General features: G+C 46.3%; 1 protein-coding gene and 1 long non-coding RNA gene across 4 annotated transcripts in view; one reads left to right on the forward strand and one right to left on the reverse strand.

Annotated features, from left to right (window-relative positions):
- The window catches only part of GPAT2 (glycerol-3-phosphate acyltransferase 2, mitochondrial), a 282,276-nt gene that overhangs the window by 247,959 nt on the left and 15,814 nt on the right, over nucleotides 1–18,503 (reverse strand). The gene's annotated exons all lie outside the window — the stretch shown is intronic.
- Nucleotides 5,856–14,129, forward strand: LOC309347428. Of its 2 annotated transcripts, none has more exons than XR_014158945.1 (2): nucleotides 5,856–6,388; nucleotides 11,120–14,129. It is a non-coding gene; the product is annotated as an uncharacterized lncRNA (long non-coding RNA). The 2 variants fall into 2 exon arrangements; XR_014158946.1 differs by having other exon boundaries at nucleotides 5,856–6,195.

The raw sequence follows: 18,503 nt of genomic DNA on the forward strand, positions 1-18,503 counted from the left end.
GGGGATCTGAGAAGAGATGTCTTAGTGGTGATGCGCTCAGCCAAGTTCCTAAATGTGTCCAGTTGGTGCAAAGCTGGTGTGTATGGGGGGTGTTTATTTGGTTCTTGTTGTTTTTATTTTGATTATGTATTTTTTGTTTTTATATTTTGATTTTATTCTGTGAACTGCCCTGAGACCTGCGGGTATAGCAGTGTTTCCCAACCTTGGGCCTCCAACTGTTTTTGAACTACAATTCCCATCATCCCTGACCACTGGTCTTGCTAGCTAGGGATGATGGGAGTTGTAGTCCAAAAACAGCTGGAGGCCCAAGGTTGGGAAACACTGGGGTATAGGACAGTATATAAATTCAATAGATACCGGTAAATAAAAGTTTTTTTAAAAAAAGAAGCACCTCCACTGAATGGTTTAGGGCATAAGTGTGCATGACTTGAGGTTAGGAAGACACAGCTCTGTTCCAGGCACCCTCCTAGAATGGGTTTTATATATGGATGCTGGTGTTCTGGGACTGTGTGCAGAGCTCCACCATATCCTGTTGTGGTTTTTAAAAAATCAAATATATTCCTTCTTTCCATGGAGTCCAGTGAGAGAGAAGTTCCCTGTGCCAGCCCTGTGGATGGGGTAAAGTTATGCCTTCCCCAGGGGAGTGACTCTAGGTATTGGTATGTGTGCTTCTCCTAGAATCATAGAATCATAGAGTTGGAAGAGACCACAAGGGCCATCGAGTCCAACCCCCTGCCAAGCAGGAAACACCATCAGAGCACTCCTGACATATGGTTGTCAAGCCTCTGCTTAAAGACCTCCAAAGAAGGAGACTCCACCACACTCCTTGGCAGCAAATTCCACTGTCGAACAGCTCTTACTGTCAGGAAGTTCTTCCTAATGTTTAGGTGGAATCTTCTTTCTTGTAGTTTGGAACCATTGCTCCGTGTCCGCTTCTCTGGAGCAGCAGAAAACAACCTTTCTCCCTCCTCTATGTGACATCCTTTTATATATTTGAACATGGCTATCATATCACCCCTTAACCTCCTCTTCTCCAGGCTAAACATGCCCAGCTCCCTTAGCCGTTCCTCATAAGGCATCGTTTCCAGGCCTTTGACCATTTTGGTTGCCCTCCTCTGGACACGTTCCAGTTTGTCAGTGTCCTTCTTGAACTGTGGTGCCCAGAACTGGACACAGTACTCCAGGTGAGGTCTGACCAGAGCAGAATACAGTGGCACTATTACTTCCCTTGATCTAGATGCTATACTCCTATTGATGCAGCCCAGAATTGCATTGGCTTTTTTAGCTGCCGCGTCACACTGTTGGCTCATGTCAAGTTTGTGGTCAACCAAGACTCCTAGATCCTTTTCACATGTACTGCTCTCAAGCCAGGTGTCACCCATCTTGTATTTGTGCCTCTCATTTTTTTTGCCCAAGTGCAGTACTTTACATTTCTCTGTACATTAACCCTGTTAAAATTCATCTTGTTTGTTTTGGCCCAGTTCTCTAATCTGTCAAGGTCGTTTTGAAGTGTGATCCTGTCCTCTGGGGTGTTAGCCACCCCTCCCAGTTTGGTGTCATCTGCAAATTTGATCAGGATGCCCTTGAGTCCATCATCCAAGTCGTTGATAAAGATGTTGAATAAGACCGGGCCCAAGACAGAACCCTGTGGCACCCCACTAGTCACTCTTCTCCAGGATGAAGAGGAACCATTGATGAGCACCCTTTGGGTTTGGTCAGTCAGCCAGTTACAAATCCACTGAGTGGTAGCATAGTCAAGTCCGCATTTTACCAGCTTCTTTACAAGAATATCATGGGGCACCTTGTCAAATGCCTTGCTGAAATCAAGGTAGGCTACATCCACTGCGTTCCCTTCATCTACCAGGCTTGTAATTCTGTCAAAAAACTGTCAGTGGGTTTTATGATTCCTTGCAGTCGTTCAGTTACATCTTGGATCTTAGCCCCGAGGAGACAGCACACTTCCCGAGACATCTTGTCAGGCCCACAGATCACTGCTTCTGTTCCCCTCAGTAGGGAATCCCCTATCACCACTACACGCCTCCTCTTAGGTCTGGTCGGGGTTCTTCTGTGATCTGTCCATTCCAAGGTCGCCTGCACATTCCCTGAGGACTGACTTTGCTGCTCGTCTTCATATACCTGATCAACTGTAATGAGGGAGAGATCCTCAAATGGAGTCTGCTCTTCATCTTCCATGCTAGGGGAGAGAACCTCATAGAGATTGGGTATTTCTAAACAATCAGAGCGAACCCTGGGCCTCCTACTTCTTTGAGTCACGTTTCTCCATATATCTGGCTCCTGTGTTGGTGAACTGGCCTCCTTCTCAGGGGAGTCCCCTGTCTCCTCCTTGGTGGAGACGGTGTGCTCTGTTGCTTCCAAGAAGAGCTCCAGCTCTCTAATTCTTTGGAGCGTAGACACACGTTCCTCCAGTTGCTGGACTTTGTCTTCTAAGAGGGCAATCAACATGCAATTGCTGCAGGTAAAGCTGCCTGCAACCTTTGGCAAGATGGCAAACATTGCGCAGGAACCGCAGGGGACTGCAGCTGTTCCCTCACTCTCCATCTTGAGAACGTGTCGTTGGGGGTGGCTACAGCGGTCCTCCATCATAAAAAGCGTGAAGACAGGACAAATAACTCCCCCCCAAAAAAACCCTAGGTCTTCCCCAACAAACGTTTGAGACTAGCTCACCTAAATCTAAAAGATGGATCAAACTGCGCGCGCCGCTGCCCTGCAAGCTCTGATAAGCTCCTCCCACAGCTACTCACCTGCCTCAACAGAAACCCTGCCCCCTCTGACCTTTGCACAGGGAGAGCAGCTAATCAGCCACAAAGAAACACACACACGAGAAAACCCTGCTTCAGTCCTCCCCTGCCCATTTTTCTCCCCAATTAGACTTCCTTCCCAGGGCTCATATCAGCTTCAGGGGTATTTGAAATTGTGACAGGGGTAGTGTTTAAAAAGCCCCATGTCCTGAGGTCCTGATCTGACTGCTTCTCCCGCAGTTGCTATTTAAATTCTAAAAGAAAGCCACACATTCTATTCCCTTGCACCCAGTGTAATGAGTAGTTTGATTCAGAGATTTGGACGAAACAGATCCTCTGTTCTGCAGATAGACAGACGGACAGACACAATAGACAGAGGGTGGGCATCCCCTCTATCTATCTAGGACTGGCTCACCCTGCCTGCACTACCTTGGTTCATAGGCACCATCTAGCCTGACTGTCCCCCCAAAATTGTCAAGAATTTTCTGGGGCCCCCCAAAAAATCCACAGTGGCCATGCGTGCACATCACGCAACATGCTCACCTTAATTGTGCAACCCACATGGATAGATAGATAAATTGATTGACAGATAAAATAAGGCCTCTCCTTTTTATTGCACATTAATGATTATTTGTGCTCATGATGCTATCGGGTCAATTACACACAATCCCACTCTCATTACTGTTGGTGCCTGAAAAGGTTTTGGTGTAGTCACACTGCTTCATTTCCTGTAAGTGCACACCCTATAACTTCTTGCTGAAATCTCACGTATTTTTTTATCAAATAAATAAATAAATAAATAAATAAATAAATAAATAAATAAATAAATGCAACTGCTTTATTTTTGCCCCACTTTTGTTGCATTGCAGCCCCTCCAGACAACCATAACGCACTTGCATTGGGGAACCATAAAGCAGAATATATCCACGATTAATGCACTATTATTGTGTCTAGAACTTGTTGCAGAAACACAAGTCTGAAGGGGTCATAACCACAACTGTGGGTTTCAGTGTATAAATTTGGGGACTCCATTTCCAATTGCATCTTTCAGGTGGATGGAAGGACCAGGTGGATGGAAGGACCACAGCTCCATGGTAGAGCACTCGCTTTGCATGCATAAGATTGCAGCTGGGACAGTATCCCCTATCTGAAACCCTGGATAGCTGCTGCCAGTCAGTGTAGACAATACTGAGCTATCTAGACCAATGGTCTTGAGTCAGAATAAGGCAGCTTCCTACATGTGTTGCCATATTCCTTCCCCACTGTATAGGAAGTTGTAGTGTGGTGGAACATTGAGCTGAAATGAAATTCAGCATTTCAGTACAAAAAATCCAAGGCCCAGGTATAGAAGGGGGGAGACCTGGCGTAGCAGCAGGACATGTGAAAAGGTTCTAGGCATTGTAGTGGGTCACAGATTCAACATGAGCCAGCAGTGTGATGCAGCTGTTGAAAAGGCTAATGCAATCCACATCGTGGGAATAAGCCCTGCTCAGACATTGTACCTGAACAGGTGATGTCAACCTGCTTAGGAGGCATGGGTCTGCTTGTGCAACCCCCACCCCACTTGCACATTCCCAACCTTCCCAGGTTAAAAGGGGAAAGTCTAAAGATGGCTCTTTATCCACTTTCACAAGAGCAGAAACCACCACCCACTCAGGTACCCTGGTAAAGCAGAGTTGCTGGTTGCACAGAGGTTTATACAAGAACCCTGGGGATGACCCCATGTTCCCTATACAGGTTAATATTTCCTGTTCAGGCATGTTGACAAGTGGGAACTTGTGCAGAGAAGAGTGGCCAGGACAAGGAGGCGCTAGGAAGCCAAGTCCTGTGAGAGATGTTCATTCTATGGCTGGGTTGCCAAACGTCTGGAAGTTACTGGACATACACAGATTACTGCATCCAGACGTACGTCAACCGATAACGGCAGTGTAGCTTTTCTGTCTGGATTTTCACTTTTGAAACATGGCAACCCTACATGAGAAATGGATACACTCTGCCTGGAGAAGAGACTTGATGGCTTGAGAGCAGTACATGTGAAAAGGATCTAGGAGTCTTGGTTGACCACAAACTTGACATGAGCCAACAGTGTGAGGCGGCAGCTAAAAAAGCCAATGCAATTCTGGGCTGCATCAATAGGAGTATTGCATCTAGATCAAGGGAAGTAATAGTGCCACTGTATTCTGGAGTACTGTGTCCAGTTCTGGGCACCACAGTTCAAGAAGGACAAACTGGAACGTGTCCAGAGGAGGGCAACCAAAATGGTCAAAGGCCTGGAAACGATGCCTTATGAGGAACGGCTAAGGGAGCTGGGCATGTTTAGCCTGGAGAAGAGGAGGTTAAGGGGTGATATGATAGCCATGTTCAAATATATAAAAGGATGTCACATAGAGGAGGGAGAAAGGTTGTTTTCTGCTGCTCCAGAGAAGCGGACACGGAGCAATGGTTCCAAACTACAAGAAAGAAGATTCCACCTAAACATTAGGAAGAACTTCCTGACAGTAAGAGCTGTTTGACAGTGGAATTTGCTGCCAAGGAGTGTGGTGGAGTCTCCTTCTTTGGAGGTCTTTAAGTAGAGGCTTGACAGGAGTGTCAGGAGTGCTCTGATGGTGTTTCCTGCTTGGCAGGGGGTTGGACTCGATGGCCCTTGTAGTCTCTTCCAACTCTATGATTCTATGATTCTATGTTGGCCTCACATGACAGAGGTCATACAGAAGATGGAGCAACTCTGGTTTCCTTTTGTCCCCTAGGGTGGTGGAATCAACGAGTGGAAACTGCACAGGAGCGGGTTTCAACTAAACATTAAGAGAAACTTCCTAATGGTAAGAACTGTTTTAACAGTGTCGCAGGCCACCTTGGGAGGTGGCGGGTTCTCCTTTGCTGGGAATGTTTAAGCAGCAGCTGGCCGCCCCATCATGGGTTGGATTAGATGTCCTCCTGAAATCAAAAGCTGGCCACTTTATTTGCCCCTCACAGCATTCAAGGTCTTTACTCACCCATCCTGCACAGAGGCTGGCGTAGGAACAACCACTGCACCTGTTTGGGAATGGCTGCTTAGTTTGTCAGGAACTCACGTGTTTAGAAGCTGCCCCTTGCAAAGCGAACTGGAATACTGTTTATTATCAGATCTTACTGCACGTCACATGAAACCTCCCAGCACTGCACAAGATGCATGGATGGGTCTGTAGTTTGCATTGCACAACACCAGCTTGGAAATTATAATTGCAGTGCCAGTGAAAATGCTGTCGTTATATAATTGCTTTCCACATTCGAGTTCGCAAACAATTCAGCAGGTAATTGCAGAAACTGGTGTGAGCTAATGAGAGAGGTTCTTGTCGGTGCTGAGCCCAGCCTGCCGTAATCACAAGTGGAATGCTGTCGGTCCATCGGAGGTGGGACAGTGTGGAAGAGCAAACAACAGACACTTCACTAAATGCAGGTGCGTCATCTGGAGGATCGGGGAATTCAAGGGAAAAGGAGAAGTGAATTTGCTGCAGGAAAATTGGGTTCCAAGTGCAAGGGGAAGCCAATGCCAGCTGCATCCACGAGCTCTAGCTTTTTATGCTGCCACCGAGGTGTGTCTGTCTGATGTGCCCAAATGAAGAGGTACGAGATGGACACGGTTGTCCATGGTGAGGATAATTGCAATTTTGTTTAATTTATAATATGAAAGTCTATGGAAGCTGCAACAGAGTGACATTTTGGAGCTGCCAAATGCATGCATTAGAAGGGTCAGCTGTGGGAGGTTAAAAAGAAACCTTCCCATTTGTAGCAGACTTAAGATCAGTGCAGGATTTTCAAGATTACTTCTGCACACATGCATGTATTTATCAGAGCAGACGAGTGAAATGTTATGCACACATATATTCTGTATGATTCTGCATGCTTTTGGATCCTCATAGGAGTTTGCACTTGGGTGCACTTTTGTGCATGCAAAATATACATGATTGTACATAGTGGGGATGCACTTTTGTGAATCCTTGTATGTGTTGCACATGTGTGCCCTTCTGAATATATGCTTTTAGCATGTGTTTCGTACATACACATATATTCTGGTGTGCTATGTGCAATAAATACCTGCATATGAGAGATGGGCTTTGCAATTATTATTTTCTCTTTTGTGTTGTGCATGTCTGTGCTTTATATGTGCATGGAAGGTTTTAACATTCATGTGTTTGTGTGTTTAGTTCACTTCTGCACATATATGTACAAAACCTTTAGCATGCATTTGCAGTAGAAATCTAGATCTGTGCTTTGCAAATCCATGTACGTATTTACAGGTTTGAATACATACATGTGATGTGTTTGTGTCTGCACATGCACAAATGTTTGTGTGTTTGCCTTTGTACTTGGCCATACATGTGTGTGCACATAAGATATCTCTGTGAGCATTGCACACATGCCTATTTTGTATGTTAGTATGCATGCCTGGGTTTGTGTGTGTGCATCTACATGTGCTTTTATAACCTTTTTAATTATTGCTTGCATATCTACAGATGTGTGCAAAGATGAACCACACTTTGGGCTAAATATAGGTGCATGCTTTGCACATGTGTTGTGCATATATAGGTGTTTGTATATTGGATATTTTCATATATATATGAGTACACATTTATGTTCTTCTCTGGATGTGTGTGAGTTGAGCACCTACTGAGTTGAGTAGCCACACCCACAAATTCTTCAATAGCCCCATTGAAATTAATGGACATGACTAACATAGGATCACTGCTTTCTATGGGCCTACTCTGAGTATAGCCTAGGTGGAGCCAACCCTTTGCCAATGCCCTTCCCCCTCACCTTGTCATGTTTGTCCATTTCACTACTGTTTTAGTCATGAGTTGAGGTCTTCTGGGCCCGGTGATCCACTTCCACTATTTCCATCATGATTACATGTTCCCAGGGCTGGCCCAAGACATTTTGGCATCTGAGGCAAACCACAAAATAGCACTCCCCTCACTGCCAGGGAAAAGGGTTGAGTGAAGAGATGCATCAGGAAGAAGAGGAGGGGGAGAGAATAAGGATCTATGCTGGGGTCTGCTACCCTTGTGGATCATGCCACCTTGCATTTGCAGAAGGGTCTGGCGGTCGCCATTTCCCCACAAGGCTTTCACCATGAGCACTCCCACCCTGGATCCTTTACCTGGCTTGTTGTTTTGGAGTCACCTGTTCCGTGTTCATGACTTGGTTTGGTTAGCACTAGTTTGACAGGGATGCTAAGGGGGGTGGATTTCAGGAAGCTGACTAGGAATAGTGCCTTTAGTATTTCTGTGCAAGGGAGATTATGGCAGTTTACCTCATCTCTGAGACAAAGCGTGCTGTTGGGAATTCTCCTTTCTACATAACTTCTGTGGGAACAGGAACTCTTAACTGTCTGAAAGTAATGTAGCGATCGGTAGGAACATAATATACAGTGTACTTGTACAAGTCATGGATGAATTTGTCCATTTTGGTTTCTCTCAGTTCCTCATTTTTCCCAATCAAGATCAGTTCTCCGCATTTCCACATCAGTTTATGATTTTTAAAAATGATTTAAATGGCCTCGTGAAAGTTCATCAGAAGTTTGGTCTGAATTTCTCCTAATATACACATTTTTGTATGTCATTTTGCCCAGTGCACACATTTTTGCAAGGCAATCTTCCCTTTTGCAATGCGTTTTTTTGTGTTATTTTCAAAATAGGGACACTTTACACTGGTGTATGCATTTTGGCTGGAGAACTGCATTGCTAATTTTGGAAAGTTCAAATCTCGAAGACTGGCCGTGTTTCTGTTCCCATATTGTTTTGGAAAGTGTGAATTGTGTAGACTTGCCTTTAAATGCAAGCTGAATCAGATTTCTCCCCTATCACAACTTATACTGTGTAATGAAGATCAGAGCTCACTATAAGATTTGGACTGATTCAAGGGGCTCCTAGGATGGCAGTTAAATAATTTTTGACAACGGGTGTGCCTTTGTGAATCTTCCTGAAACACCTGTCTGTGTGAAAACCTCTTGGAATGCATCCTGCACCATGTTCTGCCATACGACTCAGGAAGGGCCTCTTGCAGGACAAAGCGTCCCTTGCTTATGAAACCAGACTCACTCCTCCCCCTCCGCCTCCCTGATACTAGCAGCTGAGGTCCCTGAAATTCCTTGCGATTGGAAGCACTGGAGAGTCACGAGGCAGGTAGGTGTACAGAGAACCAAAGGAAATTGAGGGCTGGTGCTCAGCTGGGCTGCTCTTTTGGCTTCATCTAAACAAGTGGTTTCCAATCAAGATGCAGCACACTTTGGGGGAAGCAGTTTCTTTGTTGTTGTTGTTTGTATTGTTATTGTTGTTATTAAGTGGTTTCTAAAATGGGACTAATGCAAGCTTGTGAGCAACCTGAGCAGCTGGCAGGGCCCTGTCACCAAAAAGCTCTTTAAAAAAAAAAAATAGCCAACTACAAAATAATCATTGGAGAGCTCTGATGCAAAGGAGTGCTCCTTTATTTTAATGATTGCATAGAAGCAGGCTTTCAAGGATTCGTGTTTTGCATAGCAAGGCATCCCCCCTTACCCTTCGGTCCTCCCCAATACCAAGAATAAGAGAAATGACAAGCAATATTTAGGCAAAATCAAGCCCCAACTTTATTGACAGCATATATAAGAGGTTTGGCACAGGCATTGGGTAGACCCCACCCCTTCCAGCCAACCTGTTGGAAGACTTTGTGTTTTGGGATCAACCAAAAATGAGGGAGTTGCTTACCTACATGAAGGAGTAACAGCCCCACTGGATTGTACCTGAGGGGTGCTGTAGCCCCTCACTCCTGCCTGGGCATCTGGACCAAAGAATTTCCCCAGTACAGTGGTGCCCCGCAAGACGAACGCCTCGCAAGACGGAAAACCCGCTAGACGAAAGGGTTTTCCGTTTTGGAGGCGCTTCGCAAGACCAATTTCCCTATGGGCTTGCTTCGCAAGACGACAGCCCATAGGGAAATCTCCGGGACAGTGGGGAAGCGCAGCTCGTCTTCCCCGCTGTCCTCAGACCTCCTCCGAAGCCTGGCGGCGGGGCGGGGACACCTCCCCCCGCCGCCCGGCATCGGAACGATGTCCCGAAGCCGAGCGGCGGGGCGGGAAAGTCTCCCCCCGCCGCCCGGCATCGGAACGATGTCCCGAAGCCGAGCGGCGGGGCGGGAAAGTCTCCCCCCGCCGCCCGGCATCGGAACGATGTCCCGAAGCCGAGCGGCGGGGTGGGAACGCCTCCCCCCGCCGCCCGGCTTCGGGGCGGGAAAGCCTCCCCCCGCCGACCGGCTTCGGGGCATCGTCCCGATGCCGGGCGGCGGGGCGAGAAAGCCTCCCCCCGCCGCCTGGCATCGGAACGATGTCCCGAAGCCGGGCGGCGGGGCCGCGAAGCCTGGGCGCGCTGGCAACTCTCCGCAAGGAGCGCTCCAGCTGCTTGCGGAGAGGTCCGCGAAGCCTGTCCTGGACCTCTTCTGAAGGCAGGCGGGGGGCAAAAGTCTTTGTCCCCCCTGCTTGCCTTCCCAGGGGCTTTTAAATCGCCCGGACAGCGGAGAAGTCCTCCGCTGTCCCGGGCGATTTTAAAATGCCGCCCGCCAGAAGAGGTCGGGGGAAGGCGGTTTCCATAGGAACGCATTAATTGATTTTCAATGCATTCCTATGGAAAACCGTGCATCGCAAGACGAAAAACTCGCAAGACGAAGAGACTTGCGGAACGAATTAATTTCGTCTTGCGAGGCACCACTGTACCCCTTTAACACGACACCCCATTTCAGAGGGACCAGGCAGAGATCACAACCTCTTCTCCGACCAAGACTAGGCCTATCCATTGCCTAAACCACCAAAGTTGTGACACTTGCTAGAAGGATGGTGAAACCCAGAGGGCTGGAGCCAATTTGCCAGCTAGGAAAATTCCAGCTTGGTCTCGGATACGGTGGCTCAAGCAGAGCAACGGCAATATATAAAGGGTGGGAGATCTAGTGAAATGTGGCTGCAGAGCAAGGCCTATGTTATATTCTGGAGGGGCTGGTGGTCCATGCCCATTCACAATTTGCTGATTAGGTGAGTGAGCAAGCTTGACCCAGAGGCTTCCTTTGCTGCCTAAGAAACAGTACTTCCCACATCGGATCCTGGCACGTGGGGGAATGCCAGCCCGCAATGGTGCCCACCAGAGAGGCTGAAAGGACTTTCTCTTTCCTGTGCAACTAGCTGTACTTGGCACTTCCCCACCGTCCAAAAAATACAGCAGGGTTTTCTCTATACATCTGAAAAATGCTGCAAGTACTGGGTGTGCTTTAGGAGTGGAACTCTCATTTCGACTTCTTACTTTTTCTTTAAACTTTTTGAAATTTGGTGAAATTCAGTTTTATGTATTATATCATTTCAGCTGCAGTTTGGAATTATACAATATCAGAAAGTTGCTCCCTGAAGTCAAATAGGATATGTGGGTGCCTATCATTACCAACAATAGGATTTCAGCTAATGCAGAGTTCCGGATGACATAAAAGGGCTGCCTGCCATGTAATGTCTCTAAGCCTTTTGACATTTTCCATAAGGATGGTAAGAAGTAAGAACTCCTTGCTTCCAGTGCTGCTCTCATCTTGTAACTGAGGGTCAGGTTCAGCTAGGGCCACTACCAGCACCCAGTAGTGGACAGTTATGGACAGTTATTGGGGCCATCACTGACACCTGCCCTCAGTCCACCTTTAAAGCATTTCCCCTGTCCTCTAAACCACACCATGTAGATGGGTTAAGTCACTATTTCAATTTCCCACAATACCCCTGGCATAGAGTTGTTTGGGGCATTGTGGGAAATCTAAATGCTGCTACCTGGAGCTCCTCAGAGTACTGGTTATCACTGACCACCACCTAGAAAGCCCAACAGGGCCCAGCAATGGAGGAGGAGGACCACCTATGGAGGAAAGAGGCCATAAAAGGACACATTGTCCAGGGCCCTATCAAACCTGGAGCTGGCCCTGGGCTCAGCCATAAGAACATAGGGACCCTTTGTTCCACCTCCGTTCCTGCACATTCCTAGAGCAATGACCCTGGAAAGCTTACAAGTAAGACGTTGGAGACAGCTATGCACACAGCCAGCAGACATATATGAGGATTGGCGTCCTGGAAGCATCCCTATATCAATATAAAAATGGTTCAGATGACCTCCCTATCAATGATAAACCTAAACCTTGGAATGGTTCCACACACTTTATTCATCTAAAGGAAAAACTTCTTTTTAAAAAACCTAACATAGCACAGTGTGGATGTGCTAAGAATCAGTTCAGCCACATAACCAGGAACTCTGATAAGGTAAGTCTAGATATTGATGTAGAAACCAGAAAGTGGTGACATCATTGCCACTTTCCACAAGAGTGAAACCACAGCTCTGATTGTTCAGCTGCAGTCAGCGACAGCCATCCTTCTCCACTGACTCCGTTGTCATCATGCAGCAGAAATTTAAAGGAAGCAGGGGCAGTCATGCTAACCTGGTGGCCATGCTTCCACCTCAGGCCCTGCACTGAGGAGAGCCCTGCCTTGCTTCATCAAAGGAGAACTGGTGTCGTAAATGTTTCCTGAGGTTACTGAGAGGGCAACGGTTGTGTCATCACAACCACTTGATTCCTGACCTTCTCGTACCTGAACTGAGGCCCAGCTTCTGACGGTTATTCTGTGGTTTTTGTGGCTTTGCTCAGACATTGCCATGACAGTGAACATGAAGCTGGGTGCAAACAGGATATGACGCTGCTACTTTCATATGTTCCTCATCATGCAGTATCTTGGTCCATGGTCCTGGGTTCCTCATGTGAGGGGACTGGGGAAGCCGTCTGAACTGAAACCACACATATGGAGCAAAACAAGTACACTGCATAAGACGTTTCCTGACACCACCATCAATGTGAACATTGTGTATGTCACCCAAAGGGAGAAAGTCAGCCAGAGGGCTCTGGAAAGAATGTCTCACCTCAGTCTCTTGAGGGGTTGAGGGTGGAGGTTAAGAAATGTGTTCATCAACTTCCTCACTCACATATAAAACAGAGCTAGTGATAGGGATGTTATCTTGCTTACAATTGGCACTGAATTTTTTATCTCAAGAAATACCCTGGAGTGACTCTGGAGGTCCCTCAAGGAATGGGAAAGCCAGACATTTTACTGAAATTGGGTAATTTCTCTGGAGGGTTTCATACATCTGATAGCCTTTTGCATTCCTGGTTTTGATGAGAGAATAAGATGGATCTACAAAAAAAGACATGCTGTAACCTCAGGAAATCAGCCATGTAAACTGCAGACACCAGTGCTGGATTCTATTAGCTGTGTGGAAAATTTATGGGGAGTAACGTGAGTTGATGCTTCACCACAAGTTGGGGCAGTGAAACTGCACCTCTAATACTTGCAAGTTATCTGGTTGAGTCATTACATAAGGGAAGCCAAAATGGCACCCTCCAGATGTGTTGGACTCCAGATACCATTAACCCTACCCAGCATGGCCAGTGGTCAGGGATTATGGGAGTTGTAGTCCAACAACATCCAGAGAGCACTAACTTGGCTATCCTTGAGTTAGAGAAACCAATATGGTGCCTATGGATGACTATATAAAATATCTTTTCTTCAAAGGGTGTGGCAAACCTCAAACTGCAGGCTGTTCATGTCCAGGCATGACTACATTCCCTGGATCAACTGTCTGCATGGAACTTGCCCTGTTCTGTGTGTTTTGCTGCCAGTTTTCAGACCTACCCTTCACACACTCCCTAAGACAGTTACATAGCTTTGTTCAGCTTTTGCTCACCACTGGGCGTATGTGAAGGATGTCATGTCTCATCAAGTATAGAGATAAATCATCTGAAGCCTCTAGTTCTCCCACAGATAAATGGAGATCAGGAATAAACATATGGGAATAAGAGCCTCAGCAAGGTAGAGGTTGCCAAGTCAGCCTGCCACATTTCTAAGCCCCCTCAGAATAACATGCAGGAAGCATTTTAGGTTATGGTGTGCCAGCCACTGTTCAGGTTTACAATATGAGGAATATAGGAAGCTGCTTAATACCACATCTGTTAAATTCTTCTTGGTAGAGGCTGGTGCTCATGGGACTGATTATGGCAGAAGTTAGAGGAATGAAAAGTAAGGGCTGCCAGAGCAAACGGCTGGTAGAGCCAGGGTCAGTGGCAGATGGAGCCAACTAATTCTGGTTTTGTTCCCATCCTGCTCCTTGCTGAGTTTTACAAGGGCAGCACCAAGGACAGATGTACACCATGCATCACCACATTTTGAGTGACTTCTTTTTGATACAGGTATGGCCCAATTGTGGAATTTAGAGTGTTTCCTTATAGATCAACTTGTCCAGCTTTGCTGTTGTTTAGACCTTTATTCGGCTTACATAAACTCTAAACTGACACCAGGAAGATTCATACCTATGCTTACTCATGACTCTGTTGTGACAAGCCAAACCTTTCCCTAAGTAGTTCACCTAACTGTGCCTGACTCACAAGTAGACTTGGGAGAGGAGAAGTTCTCTGCTTAGTCCATCAGCCCAAGAGGAGAGGCAGAAGCTGCTTGTTCTCTACACCACCCTTGTGCTGAGAGGGAAAAGTGAATTAGCTTGTTTTGCTGCCCAGATTTAACAGAACAAGAAAAACCCTATAAAGGTTTAACTCCCTCAGAATGTTACAGATTTATAACTGACTTTCATCATAGAGTTCTCTGGCAAAAGGCAAAGAAGATTTATAGAAACTCAAGAGAACCCCTAATGCTGCTAATGTCCACTGAAACAGGGAAGGTCTCTCACATTCACACATAACACTTCAAACTGACCTGGCTTCTCCCAGAGAATTATGGGAGCTGTCGTTTGTTAAGGCTGGTGATCATTTTTGGAGACCCCTCCCAGAGCTACAATTCTCAGATTTGTGCAACAATCAAGCCCCCTTCCATGGAACTCTGGGAATAGGGGAATAGGGGTCCCATACAGTGGCGTAGCGTGGGTTGTCAGCACCCGGGGCAAGGCAAGTGATTTGCGCCCCCTAACCCGTGGATTTGCACCCACTAACCCGTGGATTTGCCCTAACCCCAGAAGTTGCGCCCGGTGCGGCCGGCCCCCCTGCACCCCCCACGCTACGCCACTGGTCCCATAACAATCCTTAGCACCCGTAACAAACTACAGCTCCCAGAATTCTTTGGGGTAAACCATGGCTGTTTAAAGTGGTACAGTATTGTAATGCTTTAAATATATGGTTCAAATGTGGCCTCTTGGAAATAATGTGATTCTATGTTCCTCTTACACGAAATCTTATGCTGAAAACTACAAGAATATAAGGGGAGGGGAGAATATTAGGCAGAACTGCTTGTGAAGAGCATTAGAATTCAGACCTACAATTACTGCTATCATGTCAATTAGAAGCTCAAAGAGACCCCCCCCACCTCCCCTCCTCCCTCAAGTGGGTCACTGAACGGAGCTCTGAGGGTCAAGCAGGACAATTGCAGATGGCCAATCCCGTGGTCCACCCATGTGCCTTGTAGCTTAAAGGCTCATTAGATGAAACCCAACTAGACCTCTGTGCCCAGAAGCCGCCAGTTTTGCCAGCAGCACTAATACAAGCTCCCGTTTTAGCCCTGCTGGCTCAGGGCACAGCCTGCCAGTTTAATTGAATCTGGAAGGAAATAATACACAGAGGATTGGGGATGAAAACTAATGAAACACTAAAGTGAATTAAAAATAAATAAATCCAAAAGGATTAATGTACAATAGCAAACCAGGGGCTCCAGGAACTAAGCTTCAGGGTTTAGCATGAGCTTTTGTAAGAAAGAAAGGGGAGGTGAAGAGTGTGTGCGAAGCCGAGTAGCGAGACAACTGGCAGGATACACAAAGCTGACCAATCGCCATGTGACTGCCGCCACCACCTCAGCATTTGTCTTCCCAGGCACACCTTAGCATCAAACCCCTTGCTCTTTAAGAAGCTGCCATATGTCAACCTACTAGAATCTAGCAAGGCCAGATCAGTCATATTGGAAGATTAGGTAGCTGCCCATGTCAGCACAGTTTCTGAGATGTCTGCTTTGCCACTGGGCCAGACCCACAGTTGTTTTCTGGCATGGCCCCACGGCACACACGCACACCCCTCCACAAAACACCCCAGAACCCTCCATATGCATGGTTGTACTCTGGCCTCCCCTGTTAAGTGTAGGAAATAGATGAGCCATCTTTTCCATTTATATGCTTGTTCAGTATAACAAACATTTGGTTATTCAGGCAGAGAAACTTGCACAAGGGGACTTCCTGGCGGACTATATTCTGAGCAGATGAAAATAAATTTGTAGAATAGAATCATAGAATCATAGAGTTGGAAGAGACCACAAGGGCCATCGAGTCCAACCCCTTGCCAAGCAGGAAACACCATCAGAGCACTCGTGACATATGGTTGTCAAGCCTCTGCTTAAAGACCTCCAAAGAAGGAGACTCCACCACACTCCTTGGCAGCAAATTCCACTGGCAAACAGCTCTTACTGTCAGGAAGTTCTTCCTAATGTTTAGGTGGAATCTTCTTTCTTGTAGTTTGGAACCATTGCTCCGTGTCCGCTTCTCTGGAGCAGCAGAAAACAACCTTTCTCCCTCCTCTATGTGACATCCTTTTATATATTTGAACATGGCTATCATATCACCCCTTAACCTCCTCTTCTCCAGGCTAAACATGCCCAGCTCCCTTAGCCGTTCCTCATAAGGCATTGTTTCCAGGCCTTTGACCATTTTGGTTGCCCTCCTCTGGACACGTTCCAGTTTGTCAGTGTCCTTCTTGAACTGTGGTGCCCAGAACTGGACACAGTACTCCAGGTGAGGTCTGACCAGAGCAGAATACAGTGGCACTATTACTTCCCTTGATCTAGATGCAATACTCCTATTGATGCAGCCCAGAATTGCATTTTCACAATTGTTTTTCACATTTACCAGAATGTTTACATAAGTGAATCAATCAGAAACCTACAAATGGAACATCTGGGTTTTCAAAACCATACATTTTCCTAATCTGCCTGAGGGCTGTTTCGCCTCATGTGGCGTGTGATACTGTTGAGAGGTTTTTACAAGTTGGACAAAACTGACACAAGCCATGGTGATTTCATCTGTCTTTTCTACATTTTCCTGTATATGCTTTGAAAAAACAAAACACCTTCTCTACAAATTCAACATGGAAACTTAAAAAGATACAACAAAATGATATAAAATTAACCAAAGCACCATAAGATGATAACTAAAAACCAACAAATGTTAAACAGCAGCTTGTTAGGCCTGCCCTGCAAGTTGCAGTGTAAATATCTTGAGGTGGTGATGGAGTGACAACAGGATTGTGAGTGTGTGGACCTGTACTAGACTAGAGCACCTCCGTGTTTTAGTCAGAACAGAAGAACAATGTACAGAATAATGCTACAGTGGGGAGACCACAACAGGGCTGGCTAGAGGCAAAACAGAGAATACTGCCCACCCTTCTGCTACATGCCTGTCTGCCCACCACCACCCGGCAGTGGGCACCTTGGCTTGCAGCGGGCACACAGCAGATGAGGTGGCACCAGCAGCTAACCAGCACAAGAGGCAGATTTCTGCCTCTCTCAGAAATCCAGAGCCTGGCGCCCTGGGACAACTGCCTCACCTTGCCTCATGGCCCTGTCATCACCACATGGCAAGAATAATATATAGCTCAGGATAGGCCTTAGATCACCAGATCATTCGGTACAGAATACCCTCCTAAAAGTCATCAGATATGGACCTTTTCAAATGTTACCATGATTATGCTCCTGCACATGTTAAAAGATGTCTGCGAGGGGCAGAGAAGAGAGACCATTTCTTTAGGTGGTGCAAACCCAGTTTGAGGGAATGCAAGCAGTGCGATCATAAATGTGTGTACAAATAGTGCCTTTGGACTGGACCACCCTGCCTCAAAAAGCTCTGTAACTCGCCACCAGTCACTTCCCCTCCTGCTCACCATCATAGCAGCTATTGACCATTACTCCTCAGGACTAGAAGACTGTTCTAGTACAAAGCTTATGTAAAACCAAGGTAGTCGGCTGGAACTTGTGGGTGAAAGATCTTACACTGGTGTTGGTATTTCTTTGGAGAAGCCAGGAACACAAGATTCCTTGCTGGTGTAAATCAGAATAGCTTCAGGGCCCGACTGACCAGACAAATATTTGACTCAGGGAGCTTAGCATGGGGGAAAAGGTCAGGATCATTTCTCTACAGTCCATGAGTAAGAAATGTACTATGAGTAAAGTCAAAAACAGTTAATCACATTGTCCAATCTGTAACAGAGATTTCAAGAGTGTTGGAATTATTAGACTTGATAACTATTCTCCCTCCCCCTCTCCATTTTCATTGGTGTTGAGGACAACTTTTCTGTCTACCTAAATAGAGTTTGTGCATGAGAGAGTACAATTAACTGTGGATTTAAAGGCCACTTAGACATTGGGGTGAAGTTCTCTGTTAATCTTTTGAGCACATTATCATCACATTATTGATACTCAAGCCCAGTCCAGTTGTGGTTTCCATTCTGTTAAATTTGCATGATCTTAGCTTGGTAAGGCATTTTGCAAAAACAGCACATTTCTTTCCAATTCTGTTAACTGTGGCATTATCACCTTTTACCTAATGGATGGCATGAATGGTTGCCTCTTACTACAGGTCTGCCACCTGATTAGAGTGGGAAAGAAAAGATTTAAATTCATTGTCTTTGTGTAAATGACACAGCTCAAAATATCCCCAATGGGAAACAACTACTGAAGCACAACAATAAATC

This window comes from Podarcis erhardii (genome assembly GCF_964252035.2).
Source record: "Podarcis erhardii genome assembly, chromosome: 7".
Lineage (NCBI taxonomy): Eukaryota > Metazoa > Chordata > Lepidosauria > Squamata > Lacertidae > Podarcis > Podarcis erhardii.